General features: G+C 41.0%; 1 protein-coding gene and 1 long non-coding RNA gene across 2 annotated transcripts in view; one reads left to right on the plus strand and one right to left on the minus strand.

The window, feature by feature from the left end:
* Window positions 1–5,415, plus strand: part of LOC141103424 (uncharacterized) — a 23,581-nt gene extending 18,166 nt beyond the window's left edge. The window contains exons 2-3 of the long non-coding RNA XR_012235322.1: window positions 4,935–5,046; window positions 5,164–5,415. This is a non-coding gene — a long non-coding RNA (uncharacterized lncRNA). The remainder of the gene's footprint in view (window positions 1–4,934; window positions 5,047–5,163) is intronic.
* NTNG1 (netrin G1) overlaps window positions 1–16,934 on the minus strand; it is a 527,102-nt gene that overhangs the window by 435,617 nt on the left and 74,551 nt on the right. The gene's annotated exons all lie outside the window — the stretch shown is intronic.

Genomic DNA, 16,934 nt, shown 5'->3' on the forward strand with positions numbered 1-16,934 from the left:
ACTGCTAGTGGAAGAGAATTCTACATCTTACCGCTCTGACAGTAAAGAACCCTCTACGCAGTTACGGTTAAACCGCTTCTCTTCCAATTTCAATGAATGGCTGCATGTCTTTTTAAACTATCTCCCACTGAAAATATTTTCCCCTATGCTAGGGTCACCAGTAAGGTATTTGAGTTTTGCTTATATCTCCTCTCAAGCGTCTCTTCTCCAGAGAGAATATGTTTTAATGCTTGTAGTCTTTCCCCAATAGCTGAGGTCTCCAGCCCCTTTATTAGCTTTGTTGCTCATCTTTGAACTCTTTCCAGTTCCAGCACATCCTTCCTGAGGACTGGTGCCCAGAACTGGACCAAATACTCAAGATGTGGCCAGACCAGATTCTTGTAGAGTGAGAGAATTATTGTTTTATCGCGAGGTAAATCCCCATTTTTTTTTCAACATAGATTTTTATTGATTTTTACAAAGAACATATATCAATACAATGTGCACATTGTAAGTTGATACAGTACAATCGTTTAGGTGTATACAAATAAACAGGTTAGCTGGTTAGCGCTATAGACATATATCCGAGAACTGTCATATTATCAATTTCGATATCGGAAGTTAATGGTTGCATGAGTAGCACCACCCCAGGTACCCTAATGGGAACACTTTTTCACCTGGGGGGGGTGGCACTCTATGTGGACAGTCTCCGACTGAAAGAGATCAGAAGTAAAATAGAGCCTGTAGACTAAAGCAGTAGCAGTATTCAAAAGAAAAAAAAAACGTATCAAGAAAGAACGTTAACGATATGTTGCTTGTCAAGAAAATAAGAAAGGGTTTCTAGATCGTCAGGTGTTCGGTTATGAAAGGAATGATGCAGCTCCAGACCACAAACTCCCACGGCTTCCACTTATATTTCACAGTGGGTATGAGGCCTGCACTAGAGGCCATCATCATTTCAAAACTGTAGTGAAGGTTCACCGTATCTAGGGTATGTTCAACGGAGGGGGTAGGTATCTCGTTTTCCATAGTCTTGCGATACATAATCTTGCAGCCAATAAAATATGGGTCACTATGTATCTGTATGGTGTTGGTACTGTTTCAATAGTGGGTTCAGAACAGCTAGATCAGGTGTTGGGTGTAAAGTTTTGGTGTGTGACGTCTGAGAGTATTTGGAAGATCGTGTTCCAGTAGTTACGCAGTCGTGGGCACGTCCAAAAGATGTGGAGTAGGTCACCCCTGATTGAACAACCACGCCAGCATTGATCACTAGTAGAAGGATTAAATTTAGCAATTCTGGATGGGGTTAGGTAACAACCTGAGATGCAGGTTTTTGGGTGTTTTCCCAAAGCGTGGCGCATTTTGTGGATTTATAGATTGACTGGATCGCTTTTTGCCATTGGTGTTCCATGTAATGTCTGACCTAAGTCATGTTCCCAGTGAATATGGGGGGGGTTTCTTGGTAAACTGCAGTTTGTGGTGTAAGATATTTTGGAATAGGGATATTCCTTTGCGTTTTGGGGATTGAGGACGTTAGATATTCCCAAGCTTTTAGGATGTATAGTGTACATCTGAAGTGGGAGTCTCTAAGGCAGTGCGTGACTCGCATGTAGGTGAAGAGTTCTGTTTGAGGTAAGTTTATACTCTTGGTTCAGGAGGGTGAAAGATTTGGGTTTGTCTAGGAGTAGAATATTTTGGATGGTTCGGATGCCCTTTCTTGGCCCATGGTTTAAATTCAAGTTCGGAGAGAGGTGGTGAAGAGATTCAATAGGGATAGGAATGGGAGGCGTGTCGGGGTGTGTTGTTGCTGTTGTGTATTCGTTTTTTCCATGCTGAGATTGATGCCACCATGGTGGGAGGTGTTGCCCGCCGATAGTTTTGGACCCCAGGGTGAGCTCATTAACCAAGATAGTAGGTTTGGACGAAGCAGGTGTGAATGTTCTATTGAGCTCCAAGGCTTATTAGGAATTGTGCGGAACCACTCATTAAGCTGGTCCAGTATCGCTGCTGTTGTGATAGTCTTCGAAGTCTATTGTCCCTGAGCCCCCCGCCGATCTGTGGTTTCTGAGTGTCGAGTGTGCACATCTAGGTTTGGTTTCATTCCATATGGTTTTGTTAAGCATGGATTGCAGTGATTTAAAGTAGTATTTTAGGCAGGGGTACGGGAAGAGTTCTGAATAGATATAGGATTTGGGGTAGGTGTAGCATTTTGAATGCTGCCAGTCTACCTGACCAAGAAAGGTTGTGTTTGGTTATGGCTTGTGCTTCTATCTTTAAATTGGCAAGGAGAGGCTTGAAATTGGCTGCAAATAGGAGTTAGAACTGATTTTGTAAGGTGGACTCCTAAGTATGGGATGCTTTGGTCAGCCCAAGCAAAGGGGGAATTGTGTTTGTAGCAGGTTTCGAGAAGTAGCGTCCAGTTTAAGGTCTAATATATGGGAGTAAATCCCCATTTTGATGCACGCTAATATTCTGTTGGCTTTGCTTGCAGCAGCTTGGCATTGCATGCAATTGCTGAGCCTGTCATCTACTAGGACCCCCAGATCATTTTCCATCCTGGATTTCCCCAGAGGTTCTCCCCCTAGCGAGTAAACTGCATTCATATTTTTAGCACCCAAGTGCATTTATTTTACATTTTTTAGCATTAAAACTCATTTGCCATGTAGTTGCCAACCCCGTTATTTTTATTTAGGTCTTCTTGTAAGGTTTCCACATCTTGCTGTGAAGTTATTGCCTTGTTTAGCTTTGTATCATCAGCAAATATTGAGATTAAGCTATTTATCCCAACCCATATATCATGTATGAATAAATGATGTGTATGCATGAATGTGAGTTAAGGACCTCAGATTGTAAGCTCCTCGAGGACAGGGACTGATATAAATGTACAATATACAGTTGTGTGAAAAAGTATTTGCCCCATTTCTGATTTTTTTATTTTTTTGCATATTTGTCACTCTTAAATGACTCAGATCATCAAACAATTTTTTTTATTACACAAAGATAGTAAAAATTCAGTTTTTAAATGATGGTTTCATTTAAGGCAAAAAAGCTGTCCAAACCTGCCTGGCTTTATGTGAAAAAAAAATTTCCCCTTAAACCTAATAACTGGTTGCGTCACCCTTGGTGACAACAACTGCAATCAAGCGTTTGCGATAACTGCCAATGAGTCTTTCACATTGCTGTGGAGCAATTTTGTCCCACTCTTCTTTTGCAGAATTGTTTTAATTCAGCAACATTGGAGGGTTTTCCAGCATGAACGGCCTGTGTAAGGTCATGATACAGCATCTCAATTGGATTTAGGTCCGGGCTTTGACTAGGACATTCCAAAACCTAAATTTTTGCTTTGTTTGAACCATTTGGAGGTGGACTTGCTTTTGTGTTTTGGATCATTGTCCTGCTGCATAACCCCAAGTGCACTTGAGCTTGAGGTCACAACTGATGGCCGGACATTGATCATTAGGATTTTCTGGTAGAGCTGAGAATTCATGGTTCCATCAATTATGGTAAGTCGTCTAGGTCCTGAAGCTGCAAAGCAGCCCCAGACCATCACGCTACCACCACCATGTCTGACTGTTGGTATGATGTTCTTGCTTTGAAATGCTGTATTCGTTTTATGCCAGATGTAACGGGACGCACACCTTTCAAAAAGTTACATTTTTGTCTCATCAGTCCACAGATTTACCTAAAAGTCTTGGGGATAATCAAGATGATTTTTGGTAAATGTGAGATGAGCCTTTGTGTTCTTTTTGGTCAGCAGTGGCTTTGGGACTCTCTCATGGAGGCCATTTTTGCCCAGTCTCTTTCTTATTGTTGAATCATGAACACTGACCTTAACTGAGGCAAGTGAGGCCTGCAGTTCTTTAGATGTTTGTTCTGGGTTCTTTGTGACCTCCTGGATGATTCGTCATGCTCTTGGAGTAATTTTTTGTAGGCCCACCACTCCTGGGAAGGTTCACCACTGTTTCAAGCCTATCTCCATTTGTGGATAATGGCTCTCCCTGTGGTTCACTGGAGTTCCAAAGCCTTAGAAATGGCTTTGACACCCTTCCTAGACACCTTCCTGTACATTACTTTTTTTCTCATCTGTTCTTGAACTTTTGTAGATTGTGGCATGATGTGTGGCTTTTTGTGATCTGTTAGCATGCTTCACTTTGTCAGACAGCTTCTATTTATGTGATTTCTTGATTCAACAGGTCTGGCAGACCGGGGTGTGGCAAGTGAAATTTAACTCAGCTTTCCAAAAAATTGTGGTTAATCACAGTTCATTCATAATTCAGTATGGGAGGGGGCAATTACTTTTTCACATAGGGCCAGGCAGGTTTTAAACAGCTTTTTTGCCTTAATAAATGAAATAATAATTTAAAAAAATGCATCTTGGATTTTACTCGGGTTATCTTTGTGTAATATTAACATTTGTTTGATGATCTGAATCATTTAACTGAGAAATATGCAAAAAAATAAAAAATCAGGAAGGGGGCAAATAATTTTTCACAGCACTGTATATGTGAAAAGCTGCATAATAAGACAGCCCTATATAAGTATCTGTAATAAATAAAAGGAGATGATACAATCCGATTATAACATGCATGGCCTTATTGAACTTTGAATGACTGTTGTCCAAGTAGAATACTGGATTCCATGGAGAGTAATAGAAGGGCTTGTGTGATGACCACATGAACGGCAAATCCTTCTATTATATAAGATGTTCATCCCCCCTAACAATATTTGGATGGATATTGATCCATGCATGAGTCAATTATGGACAGATTAGGACCGACGTGGTCTAATCTCCAAAATGAACCATAACAAAAAGCCTTTCTTGTTACAAAATCTTCCTGAAAATATTTGTGCATATCCATTTGCAAATATGTATGGTCTTTATAAAAATGGCATGTATATGTGGAGTTTGATTTGTGAGGAATAAGTTGCTTCTTATTCTGTGGTTGTCATTACAGATAATGAAACAACAAACTTTGTAAGTCAAGTAAGACGCAGAAGAGAAAACCAGTTTGGAATATTGATATTTTAGAGTTGTCCATTAGAGAAGACGTTCAATCGTATAAGGAGGTATGGTAAGGCAAGAATGTCTATGTCAGCAGAATGTCCTCAGATAGTCAGATAACAAATTAAAGATGCATTGGATTCAGTGATCTGTCTCATACCTTATTATTCTATTATTTTAAGGAGGAATTCTGCCTACTCTGAGGGGACCAACAGAGTTTTCTTCTATTTCTGATACAGCAGTCATTTACATGTAGAATGTCGAAATCAGAGTGAATCTCAATCTCCAATGAAAATCTTCGGGGATAAAGCAAAATGGATAAGTCTTTCCTCAGGGGGAAAATTGATGTCAATAAGCAGAAGGGCAAGCAAATGAGTTTTGTGGCAGCTGACAAAGAATGAAAACATAAAAGGGGATCAGCGCTAAAGAAAAAAATTGGGGCAGCTGTCAATAGGGTAAACTATACAGTACCCAAACAAAACCAAGTGCCTCCAAATATAGAATATTACAAACTTAAAGAGGAACTGCAGTCTGCTCACATAATTTGTAATTAAAAACATCTTTGCCATTCTGAAGCTTCCCTTCAACCACTTTGCATATTATTTTATATATACTATGATTCTGTACTTGCCAAATATGCTGCAGAATCTCCCTTTACTAAGTCGGGCTGCAACCATTTTTAACTGTGGGCAGCTGAAGCTGCTGCCTGTTCACATCCTGGATTTATACAGATACACAGAGGCACACCTCCATCTCTGGCAGCTCTCATTGGCCCTCTCCCCCCTCCCTTTCCTGGCAAACTCTCACAAGAGTGAAAGAGAGCTGTGCATGATGTCATAAGCCTAGGCATATGACCAGACAAGAAACAGTAAAGTGGGCTTTATAAGGTATTTACTGCAGAAAAAAAATGTTTTACTATCCAAAGTAAAAAACGACAAGGGTAGAAGATTTAATAGATGGAAAGATGAAAAAAATTACTGAAGGTCCGCTTTAACCACTTAAGGATCGCCCCGGGCAGATATACTGTGGGCAGAGTGGGCCCTCCTGCTTGAAATCACGTACCTGTACGTGATTTTGTGCACAGGGTCTGGAGTGCACACACGTGCCGCCGGCGACCCGCTCCCACTGTAATTGGACACAGCGGGAGCCAATCAGCTGCTCCGGCGGGACACGATGTCTGCCGGGACCCATCGATCATTGACAGAAGAGGGCAGAACGGCGGTCTGCCCTATGGAAAACAAGGCAGACCGCCGTTCTGTCAGAGAGGAAGATGGAGATCTTGTATTTCTGCTAAACAGAAACACGGATCTCTGTCTTCCTCCAGTCAAGCCATCCCCCACACAGTTATAAATCACTCCTTAGGAACACACTTAACCCCTTTGATTGCCCCTTATGTTAACCCCTTCCCTGTCAGTGTCATTAGTACAGTGCATTTTTTACTGGTCCCAAAAAAAGTGTAAAAAAAAACCCAAATCCATAAATCTATTCCCATAGACACTATAACTTTTGCGCAAACCAATATGCGCTTATTGGGATTTTTTTAACCAAAAAATATGGAGTAGAATACACATTGGCCTAAATTGATGAAGAAATTAGATTTTTTACATTATTATTGGGTATGTTTTATAGCAGAAAGTAAAAAATATGTTTTTTTTTTTTTTTTCAAAATTGCCGCTCTTTCTTGTGTTTATAGTGCAAAAAAAAGCGCAGAGTTGATCAAATACTACCAAAAAGAAACCTCTATTTGTGGGGGGAAAAATAGGACTCAATTGTTTTTGGGTACAGCGTCGCACGGTCAGTGCAATTGTCAGTTAACCCTTTTGCCACCAGACACCGGAATTGTGGTGTGAAACTGACAGGCAGCCTTCTGCCTGTCAGGGAGGAGAGCGTTCTCACATCATCCCGGTACCGGTGCCCCCCCCGCGGCTCGTGCGCTCCCACTATGCTTACTGGGCTCCGCTTGCCTATCGGCGGGCCTGGGACAGTCATAGCGGGTGCTGGCGGGTGGAGGGAAGGGAGAAGAGCGGATACACGTCTGCTCTCCTCCCTTCTTGCAGTGACCTGGGAAAGTGACGTCTCTGACGTCACTTCTGGGTCACGTTCTCAGTGTCCCCGACTCGCTTTGTCGGTGTAGGATGTTTTGCAATGCGATCTGCATTGCAAAACATTCAGTGAAATACAGGGGAGACATGCAGGGTCTTTTAGATAAATAAAGAGAACCTGTCCCCAATAAATCATCACATAGAGGACTGTTTGTCCCCTATGTGGTGAAAAAAAAAAGTTAGGTAAAAAAAAAAAAAAATTTTTTTTTGCAAAAAATAAAGTTACACTCAAGCAGAAACAAATCCCCCCCAATTTTTTTTGAGGCCTCCCACTCCCACATTTACACATGCACGCACATAAACGAATGCGTCGGGGCACCTACACGTGAAAACATCAATTGCGATACGCATGTTACATATCGCTGCGCACACCAAAGTGAGAGCAATAATTCTAGCACCAGACCTCCTCCGTAACACTAAAATGATACCTATAGGGGGCCTTTGAAGCGTTGCCTCTAGAAAATATTGGGTACTGATGTTTGACGCAATTTCTTGTGTGCAAAAAAAATGAAGGTTTGGCATGTTGGGTATCTATTTACTCAGCGCAACCTCGTCTTTTATATTTTACCAAAAATGTGGGTAATTTATTGCATTTGTTTGCCCTAAAATTCACGTTAGTGTGTTTTTTACTTAAATATTTCCTAGACCTTTGCGGTAATATCATGCGATATAAAACTACCGCTATTTTATTCTCTAGGGTGTCTGCTTTCAGAAAATTTATAACATTTGGGGTTTTGTGTAACCTTCAGGCCTAAAATGATTTTTTAAACATGCGTGCAAAAAAACACGCAAAAAACGGCTCTGACAGCGAAGGGGTGAAAGTAGCTCAGTGCCATATTGCAAAAAATGGCCTGGTCCTGAAGGGGGGTAAACCTTCTGGGGCTTATATGGTTAAAGTATGTGCTATCAACACAGCATTCATAATGTGCAAAAAGCATTCACAATATTCAAAAATGATAATAAAAGTAAATCAGTGTGAATAAATGTCCAATGCAAACGAGCCCAAAATATGTGATAATATCACTGCAAAGAAAGTGTCTTCCACAAGCTAAATAAAATCCTCTCTACCACGCGTGACAAGAACTAAAATGCACTCACTGACATTAAAGCTGCCAGAGGAAAGCAGCAGCATGCGAGTTTGTGTCAACAGGATCCTTCACACGTGGTCAACCAGCTCCATTCTCGCAATGGGGACACCTGCAATACCGCTTCTCACCACTGGGGACAGTCAGAAGGTTTTCTTGATACTGTCTGGGAAAAAAAAGCGCTCACCACACAGAGCCACAAGCAGGGGACCACATATAGCTGACGAAGAATGTCTAGTTATGAGGCTAGTTCCACTTCATAATGTTTATAGACACACATGTTGTAATGTATCGGTCACACACTTCAGGACATATATATATATTTATATATATATATATATATATATATATATATTAGTATATTATCTAGCAACTTAATGCCCTTAGATCACAGCAGTATATATTGGTTTAACTGGTATCTGCAAGAAGGAAAAAACAGAACATCCATTAACCATTAATTCTGGATTAAACCAAAGTTGGAACCCGTCTAAATACCTATGAGAAAGACAGTATGGGTTTTCTAATTACAACAAGCCCATACATGCCCAGAAAGGTCACAGCTATATTTCTCTCTGGCAAGATGCTGTACATTCTTCAATGCAGAATAAAGAAGTGATAATCTTCTTCTAAGGTTCAAAGCATTGGTAGCATTTTTAGGTTTGTTACACTCTTCCATGTTCATGTGGACAGGAGGAAAGTGATCATCTTTCAAACCCATTCAGTGCTGATACACAATTAAACAGCTCAGTAGAAGGCAACTCTGTGTTCTGTAATCATACTTTAGAATGACCCAAAACAAAGTTCAGTAGAAAACAAAAAAACATTACAGGTTATAAAGTCTGCTTTTAGTTCATGACATTGCTTTTTTAAAATACATGTGACCTACTAGATTACTCAAAGGTGTTAAAAGTGTCAACATTTAAAGGTTGGTATTTAGTATTTTAGAAGCTAGCAAGAGCAGTGCTGGCCTAGGTCAAGGAAAGGAAGAACAGACAGAAAACATTAATAAAGGTGTACAACATTTTACCTGAATAAGCCAGGGCTTTCTTTTAGAGGTTGATCTCTTTTTTACCATGGGGTGGGAGAGACCTTTTTTAGATTGTCGGCTACCTTTTGTTTCATACCTACTATTACTTATAAAAAAACTAAAATCAATTATCTAATTATTGTGTACAAAACTCCATTACATTTTGTTCACGTTATAGGGAACAGGTTGATTGAGTTCAGCTGCTACTTGGCTGAGAATAGAGCTTCCTTGGTCACCAGACATCTCTAACAAGAATCTACTATAAGGCTTGTTTTATTGAAACACTGTATTTTCATGAGTTCCTCCCTTTACCGGATTCTAAGTAGTAGTAGTAGTAGTAGTAGTAGTAGTAGTAGTAGTAGTAGTAGTAGTAGTGCATTCATCCCTACCGGTGACCTATGAGGACTGACTTTCAGTCCAATAAAACCTGACATGACTGCATAGAGTGGTGCAGATCTCCTTACTGTAATCACGCAGAGCAACCCTTTCCTACTTCACCCCTGAATGTGCCTGGAAATACTGTTCTCCACCTTTATTTAATTGAATGATTAACATTACTATTAAGCAAAGACAATGTGCCACCTTCCACAGCACATGTCTTTATTGGTAAGTAATAAAATATATTTTTCCTTCACTAGAAGACATTAATACACTACACAGTGCATTCTCCCCCTATCCACTGTACATGCACAGCCAAGAAGGAAGCAATCATCACATCGGGAATTCATTCAGTTAATAGCTTGCTTGATTAACATCCCATAGGGTTAAAAAAAACATCACGGCAATGCGTTTCCACTCATCCAGGTCTTGATCACAGGCCATGATTGTGTTGTCATTATGTCATTTTTAACATCCCTATTGTTTGCTAACAGCATAATCTCTGAATTGGATGAATTCCTGATGTGCTGATATTCCTAGATTACCTGTATGAGAAATACATCAATAACAACACCAGTTAAGCAACGAAAGGAAAGAATGTCATGTAAATAATAAAGATAATGTGTATAACTAAGTAATCTTTAAAAACAGTGTCATTTGATAACTATAACTGTGTTATTGGATAATTGGAGACTATACTAGGCACCCAATATCAGAAGAAGCTATACTGGTCTTGAGCTATTGGTAATTTGCACATCATTTTTTTAATGTTCATGTGGATTGTTTCAACCTCTTTCATGGAAGATCAATTCTCAATCCCATGTAAAGGTGATGAAAAGAAAACTAAAAATAGAGATAGTAGTTTATTAGCTGTCAGGGGAAGGTGTTTCACTGCATCACAGCAGAAACAGATCAGAAGTTATACAGTAAATTAGGATTTCCACATCTCTCTTACCCACAGCCTATTTAGCTTAGGAATGCCTTGTAGAATTACAACATACTTTCATGATTTTCCCTTGGCTCCACAAAAATCTGATTACATCATTATGGGATATGCTTGAAATAAATATTATATTCCCAAAAGCAGTTTTTTTAAAAAACATGAATGGTTGAATCAGAATGATGATTGGTCACTAAGAAAGTAGGTTATATAAGACCTTGTCTAGACCTTGTCTTGGATCAACTCTCTTGCTTGCTAGAAATGCAAGTGAAGTGGTTCTAAATAATATAAAGTCTATCCAACAAATTGTATCATGAGTGTATGGGACTTTCCCAGCACCAAATATAATTCAAAAACAGAAAATATATAAGAACAGTTTATTACATCTTTATTGCAGACCATGAAACCATATTACAAAACATACATTGTAGGCTTAGACCATAGGGGAACAGGGCCCCATATACAATTCTCATAGGTTCAAGTGTAACAGTCCTGATGTAGAAGCTGCCCGACAGCTGCCCGAGTACCACTCTTCATCAGGGGCAAAAGTACATCTGGAAACTCATAGAGAAGTTAGTGGTTGCAAGCCTACAGATGGTAGTTAAAAACAATAAGCCTGGTGGTGTGGTGATGTGATCCCATGGTAAAAAGATCCCAAAAGTGACAGCTGTAAATGTATGCATCTTTCCTGGTGTTGGAGCGTTGTGGCCGGCCATGCTCTTGGATGGATCCATTTTGGGCTATACTTAACAACTTTGTGTCGATCACATGCAAATATGCGGCCTCTCAGTGGCCGGGCCTTGGCGCCGAGCGGCCGCATATTTGCGTGCAATAGCGCCCACAGTGCTGTGCCGAGAGCGCATGCCCTGTGTGCTCCTGGCGGCTCACGCAAAGCTCCCGAACGGTACTTGCGATCGGGAGTTTTCCAATCATTTGACCACCGTGACAGCCAATAATGGTAATCACATGGTCACAAACCCTGCCTCCTGGCATTCCAATCCCCTTAAAGGGCCGGCAGGAGCCGGTGCCACAGAGTTAAAAGATCTCTTAGATGCTCTCTGGATCTCTGCATTTACAGCTGTCCCTTTTCCCCTCTGGGATCCCCTCATATGTATGTTCTCTTCCCTGATTCAGTAGGTCTGAGCTTAACATTGCTGCAGCAGAGGAGATACTGGACCACACTTGTGCAGGAATTAGAGAGCTCACTCCTGTGATGGCAGGGGTGAGCAGTAATCTTGTCTTGGCACTGTCCTAGCAACAAAGCAGAACAAGAAGATGCCATCTCTGAGAGTTTTTGGCCAGGCACTGGGAGGTACATAAATGGTCTATAGCAATTGCAAGGGCATTATTCAACTCTAGTCAAAGCTGCACAGTTTATTTTTACCTACAGGTACACAACCTTTCAAGGGTTTAGTAAAGGTGAAAGAAACCCTTTAAGGTCAGTTATCAGTTTTTCAGCCTGAACTGGTTTGGCAGGGGTTGATAGTACTGCTTGTTAACAGCAGAAAAGCACTAACTTGGCACTGATGGCACTGATATCTGAATTCAACAAACTTTCAAACAAAGTAAGCTGGATAAACATATGATCAGTTTGTACAAGTAAATAAGAAATCCAGATTTCAGAAATGTTTAGGTTTGTTATTTTTGGTGGAAAGTTTGGAGCAAAGTATTTAATTTAAATATATATGACTACATGCTATTCTAAGTGTTTTGTGTTGTTCAGGGACAAGCAGATCAGAATGCTCATTAAAAATGAAACAGAATTTCAGTCCTGATTGGTTTTTCAACTGGGAACCGAGAAATCTGTGAGGAATAGGTAAGAGAATGATAGCATTGCTATTAAAATGAATGTTATGTAGAAGCGTTTAATGAAGAGGTGATTTTCTAGCAGCATTAAGATGATGTGTGAAGATGCTGTTTAATGGTATGAAGGTATAGCCTGCCGAATAGCAGTCTCATAGAATCTAAGCACTAAACAATTACTGAAAGTCAAATTTATGGATGGGTTATATGGAACAGAATACATTAATGACAAAGCTTTATATTACAAAAAATTCCATTATATTCATTTAGGACTAGAGAGGTTAGCAAGCTACAATACGTTTATCACAAAGCTAAAAGAGGACCTTGAAAAAAATAATCCACAAATCTCAAAGCACACTGAAAAGTAAATGATTGTATGGAAAGTCACCAATTACAAACATTCAGGGGTAAGACCTCCCCACCAATTATACACACACATTGGATGAGGGAGGTAAGTGGGAAGGTTGTGGTTTGTGATAGGAAATTCCTGCAGTGTGTTCTAAAAAGCAGTTAACACCAAAGTACATATATCAAAGTGTTAGCACTATCAACACTGCTGTCAGTATTGCCCTATAGCCACCAATTAGAATTATGAAAAATGGCAGTTAAAAGTTTGGATTTGATTGGTGGCTGTGGGCAATTGCTATAGTTCTTAGTAGTGACAGTTTGATACATGGAGCCAAGGAATTTTGTCAACATATGGATTATTTCTACTCATGTTGCTGTAACCCATGGCCTATGCAGTAAGTTAAGTTACATGCTGCAGATATAGGTTTAATGGACAGCTTGTATAGGGTTTTTAATCTCATAAGCAGTAGAGCAAATAAAAAAAATACAAAACGTTATTATTACAGAATTACTGAAAGGTAAAATATTTAAGCCATACTAAAAACTTATAAAAGTGTGCTATACTTTCAGTATATTAAAATAATATCTATATAATTACAGTCACTATTTGTTATCATTGATAAAAAAAGATGCAAAACTATTCAGAACCATCATACTGTGTGCCAATTTATTCAAAACATAAATTGCAAAAAATAGCATATCAGATCAGATAATTATTGGATAATTTGTTAGCTTCGCTAGAGAAGTATCCAGAACCAAATTTTAAAATGTGTAAGGCAATATAATCAATGTGACAATCCTGAATATACAAAATGGGATCTATATCAGGGGTAGGCAACCTTAACCAATTAAGGACCAAGCCTCTTTCTGAGATTTGTTGTTTACAAGTTAAAAACAGTTTTTTTTGCTAGAAAATTACTTAGAAACCCCGAACATTATACATTTTTTTCCTAACATCCTAGAGAATAAAATGGAGGTCGTTGCAATACTTTCTGTCACACCGTATTTGCTCAGCGGTCTTACAAGCGCACTTTTTTTGGAAAAAATACACTTTTTTGAATAAAAATAAGACAACAGTAAAGTTAGCCCAATTTTTTTTTAATATTGTGAAATATAATGTTATGCCGAGTAAATTGATACCAAACATGTCATGCTTCAAAATTGCGCCTGCTCGTGCAATGGCAACAAACTTTTACCTTTAAAAATCTCCATAGGCGACATTTAAAAAATTCTACAGGTTGCATGTTTTAAGTTACAGAGGAGGTCTAAGGCCAGAATTATTGCTCTCACTCTACTGATTGCGGTGATATCTCAGATGTGTGGTTTGAACACCGTTTTCATATGCGGGCGCAACTCACGTAGGCGTTCGCTTCTGCACGCGAGCTTGTCGGGACAGGGCGGGACAGGGCACGTTTACATTTTTTTTTTTAATTATTTATTTTACCTTTTATTTTTTATTTTTACACGGTTTAAAAAAAAAAAAAATGTCACTTTTATTCCTATTACAAGGAATGTAAACATCCCTTGTAATAGAAAAAAGCATGACAGGACCTCTTAAATATGAGATCTGGGGTCAAAAAGACCCCAGATCTCATATTTAGACTAAAATGCAATAAAAAAAAATTGTAATTTAAAAAAATTATTTAAAAAAAATGGCCCTTTAAGAGCTGTGGGCGGAAGTGACGTTTTGACATCGCTTCCGCCCAGCAATTGTATGGAGGTGGGTGGGGGCCATCTTCCCCTCACTCGTCTCCATACTCAGCTACCGAAAGGAAGCGATCGCCTCCGCCGTCGCCAACGACTCCGGTAAGCAGCGAAGGGCACTGGATCGTGGTGGTGGGGGCCTCTCCCGCCCCCAATAAAAGTGATCTCGCGGCGAATCCGCCGCAGAGACCACTTTTATCTTGTAGCGGACCGCCCGCTGAAGACGGGGATACCGGGGTTATGGCAGCTAGCTGCTGCCATAACAATGATATCCTCCTTCAAACAGCCGCCGTATAACGACAGTGGGCGGTCCGTAAGTGGTTAAAGAGGCGGAGATCTGCCTGAACAATGTGGGAGAAGTCAAAGATTAAGGATGGGCTCGGGCGTGTTCACACAGGCCACGTGCAGAGCCCGCCAGGAAATCGGCACTGCGCTGCGCTAATCACAGGCAGTGAAACATTTTCCCAATGTGCGGCTACACAGATTGGGAAATGTCTCACTGCCTGTGATTAGCGCAGTGCATTGCCGACTTCCTGGCGGGCTCTGCACGTGGAGTACGCGAACACGCCGAAGCTCCTTATCAAAGATCAGCGGGCATAGTGTCACCTCCTCACACTTGATTTAAACCTCTAATTGTCCTACTACTGTGTCACAATCGTGTGTATTGCTCGCCAATCATGGGTTTAAATCAGGTGGTGAGAAGGCAACACGTTGCCTCCTCACCACCTGTCAAACACACTCAGATCGCTTTTCAGAGGAGCAGCAGCACCTGCTGCACTTGTGAATGAGCCCTTAGTTGCACTCAGCAGCAGCACACTTAGGTCTCGTTCACACAAAGATGGGTGGTGGTAAAACCCTGCAGTTGATTCACAGATTTACCAATGCCAATCTCTACCCTCTTTAGCTGCTGAGGAAACAGCCATTGTACATTGCTGCAGCAGGAATTAAACCCCCTCTTGCTTTGGTAGGTGCTACTACCTGCCAATTGGGACCTATTGAAGTAAATGGGGCCACTCTGCAAGCGCTCCACAACTGCATGCTTCTGCTGGGTCCAAGGGGTTAAAGCAGGGGGTGAGAAAGCAACACAACCCTGTCTGCTTTAACCCCTTGTTTGCTGTACTGCACAAAGTTGCAAGGTATTCGCAGAGCAGCCTCATTCATTTGAATGGGTTATGCTTGGCAGGCTACACCCACCAACTATGACCAGGCGTATAACTCTTCCTGCGGCTGTGACATGTGTACACCCCTGGCCACTGCAGCTAACGGGGGTGCGGTTGGGTAGTGGTGGTAAAAATATGTCTTAATGATGGGGTTTTACCCCCCAAACTACAAATGTAAATGAACCCCATACTGTTCTGAGCCCCCCCATAAGGCTGCTTTCACACTGATGTGCTGCAGCTTACCTGCACCGCAGATGAAGCTCAGTGCATCTGCGACCATCCTGGATTAGCTGTGCTTTGCCATAGACTTCTATTATATCCTGCAGGTGTGGTGCACTATTTGAAAGTGCACCAAAACTCCTGCATTCAGAAAGTGGACCAAACCCGCAGGATATAAAAGAAGTCTATGGCTAAGCATCGCAAACCTGCAGGAGAGCTGCAGGTACACTACACTGCAGCACCCTCTGTGAGTAAACCGCAGCACATCAGTGTGAAAGCAGCCCTATACTATTATGCCCAGTATATTGCTTCACACTAACCTGAAGATCTCTTCTTTCCTGCTGCTGGCACCACGTTGGAGGCCGCTAGCCGGGATAAGAGGTGGAGTGCAATTGGTATCACTCTGCATGGGACAGGATCCAGCACTACAGAGGAGGCATTGGCTTATGCTGCTCTTGCTCCCTACTACAGCTCCAAATTTACAAGTAGTCCCTCTGCACTGCACTCTGTTTGATGCACTGGGATAGCGGGTTATCAAGCCCAGACCGCGATCTACAAGTCACCTGTCCGGGATCTACTGGTTGCTCGCAATTTACAGGTTGCTAACCCCTGATCTATATCGACATGAAATTCCACCAGAAAATTGCTACACAAATTGCTAGACCTGGGTTTTTGTTGAGGATTCATGGTGGTCCAAATAGCACTGTAATGAATGTTCTTTGTTGAATGCAAAATGCATACACCTGTAATGCCGCGTACATACGATCGAACATACCGACAACAAAATCCTGGATTTATTTCCGACGGATGTTGGCTCAAACTTGTCTTGCATACACACGGTTGCACAAATGTTGTCAGAAATTCCGAACATGAAGAACGTGGTGACATATAACACGTACGACGAGCTGAGAAAAATGAAGTTCAATAGCCAGTGCGGCTCTTCTGCTTGACTCCGAGCATGCGTGGAATTTTGTGCATTGGAATTGTGTACACACGATCGTAATTTGTTGTTGGAAAATTTGAGAACCAGCGCTCAAATTTTTGTTGTCGGAAATTCCGACAACAAATGTCCGATGGAGCCTACACACGGTTGGAATTTCCGACAGCAAGCTCACATCGAACATTTGTTGTCGGAAATTCCAACCGCATGTACGTGGCATAACACTTCGGTGGAGGGGATCACAAAA

Source organism: Aquarana catesbeiana, linkage group LG07, assembly GCF_042186555.1.
Source record: "Aquarana catesbeiana isolate 2022-GZ linkage group LG07, ASM4218655v1, whole genome shotgun sequence".
Lineage (NCBI taxonomy): Eukaryota > Metazoa > Chordata > Amphibia > Anura > Ranidae > Aquarana > Aquarana catesbeiana.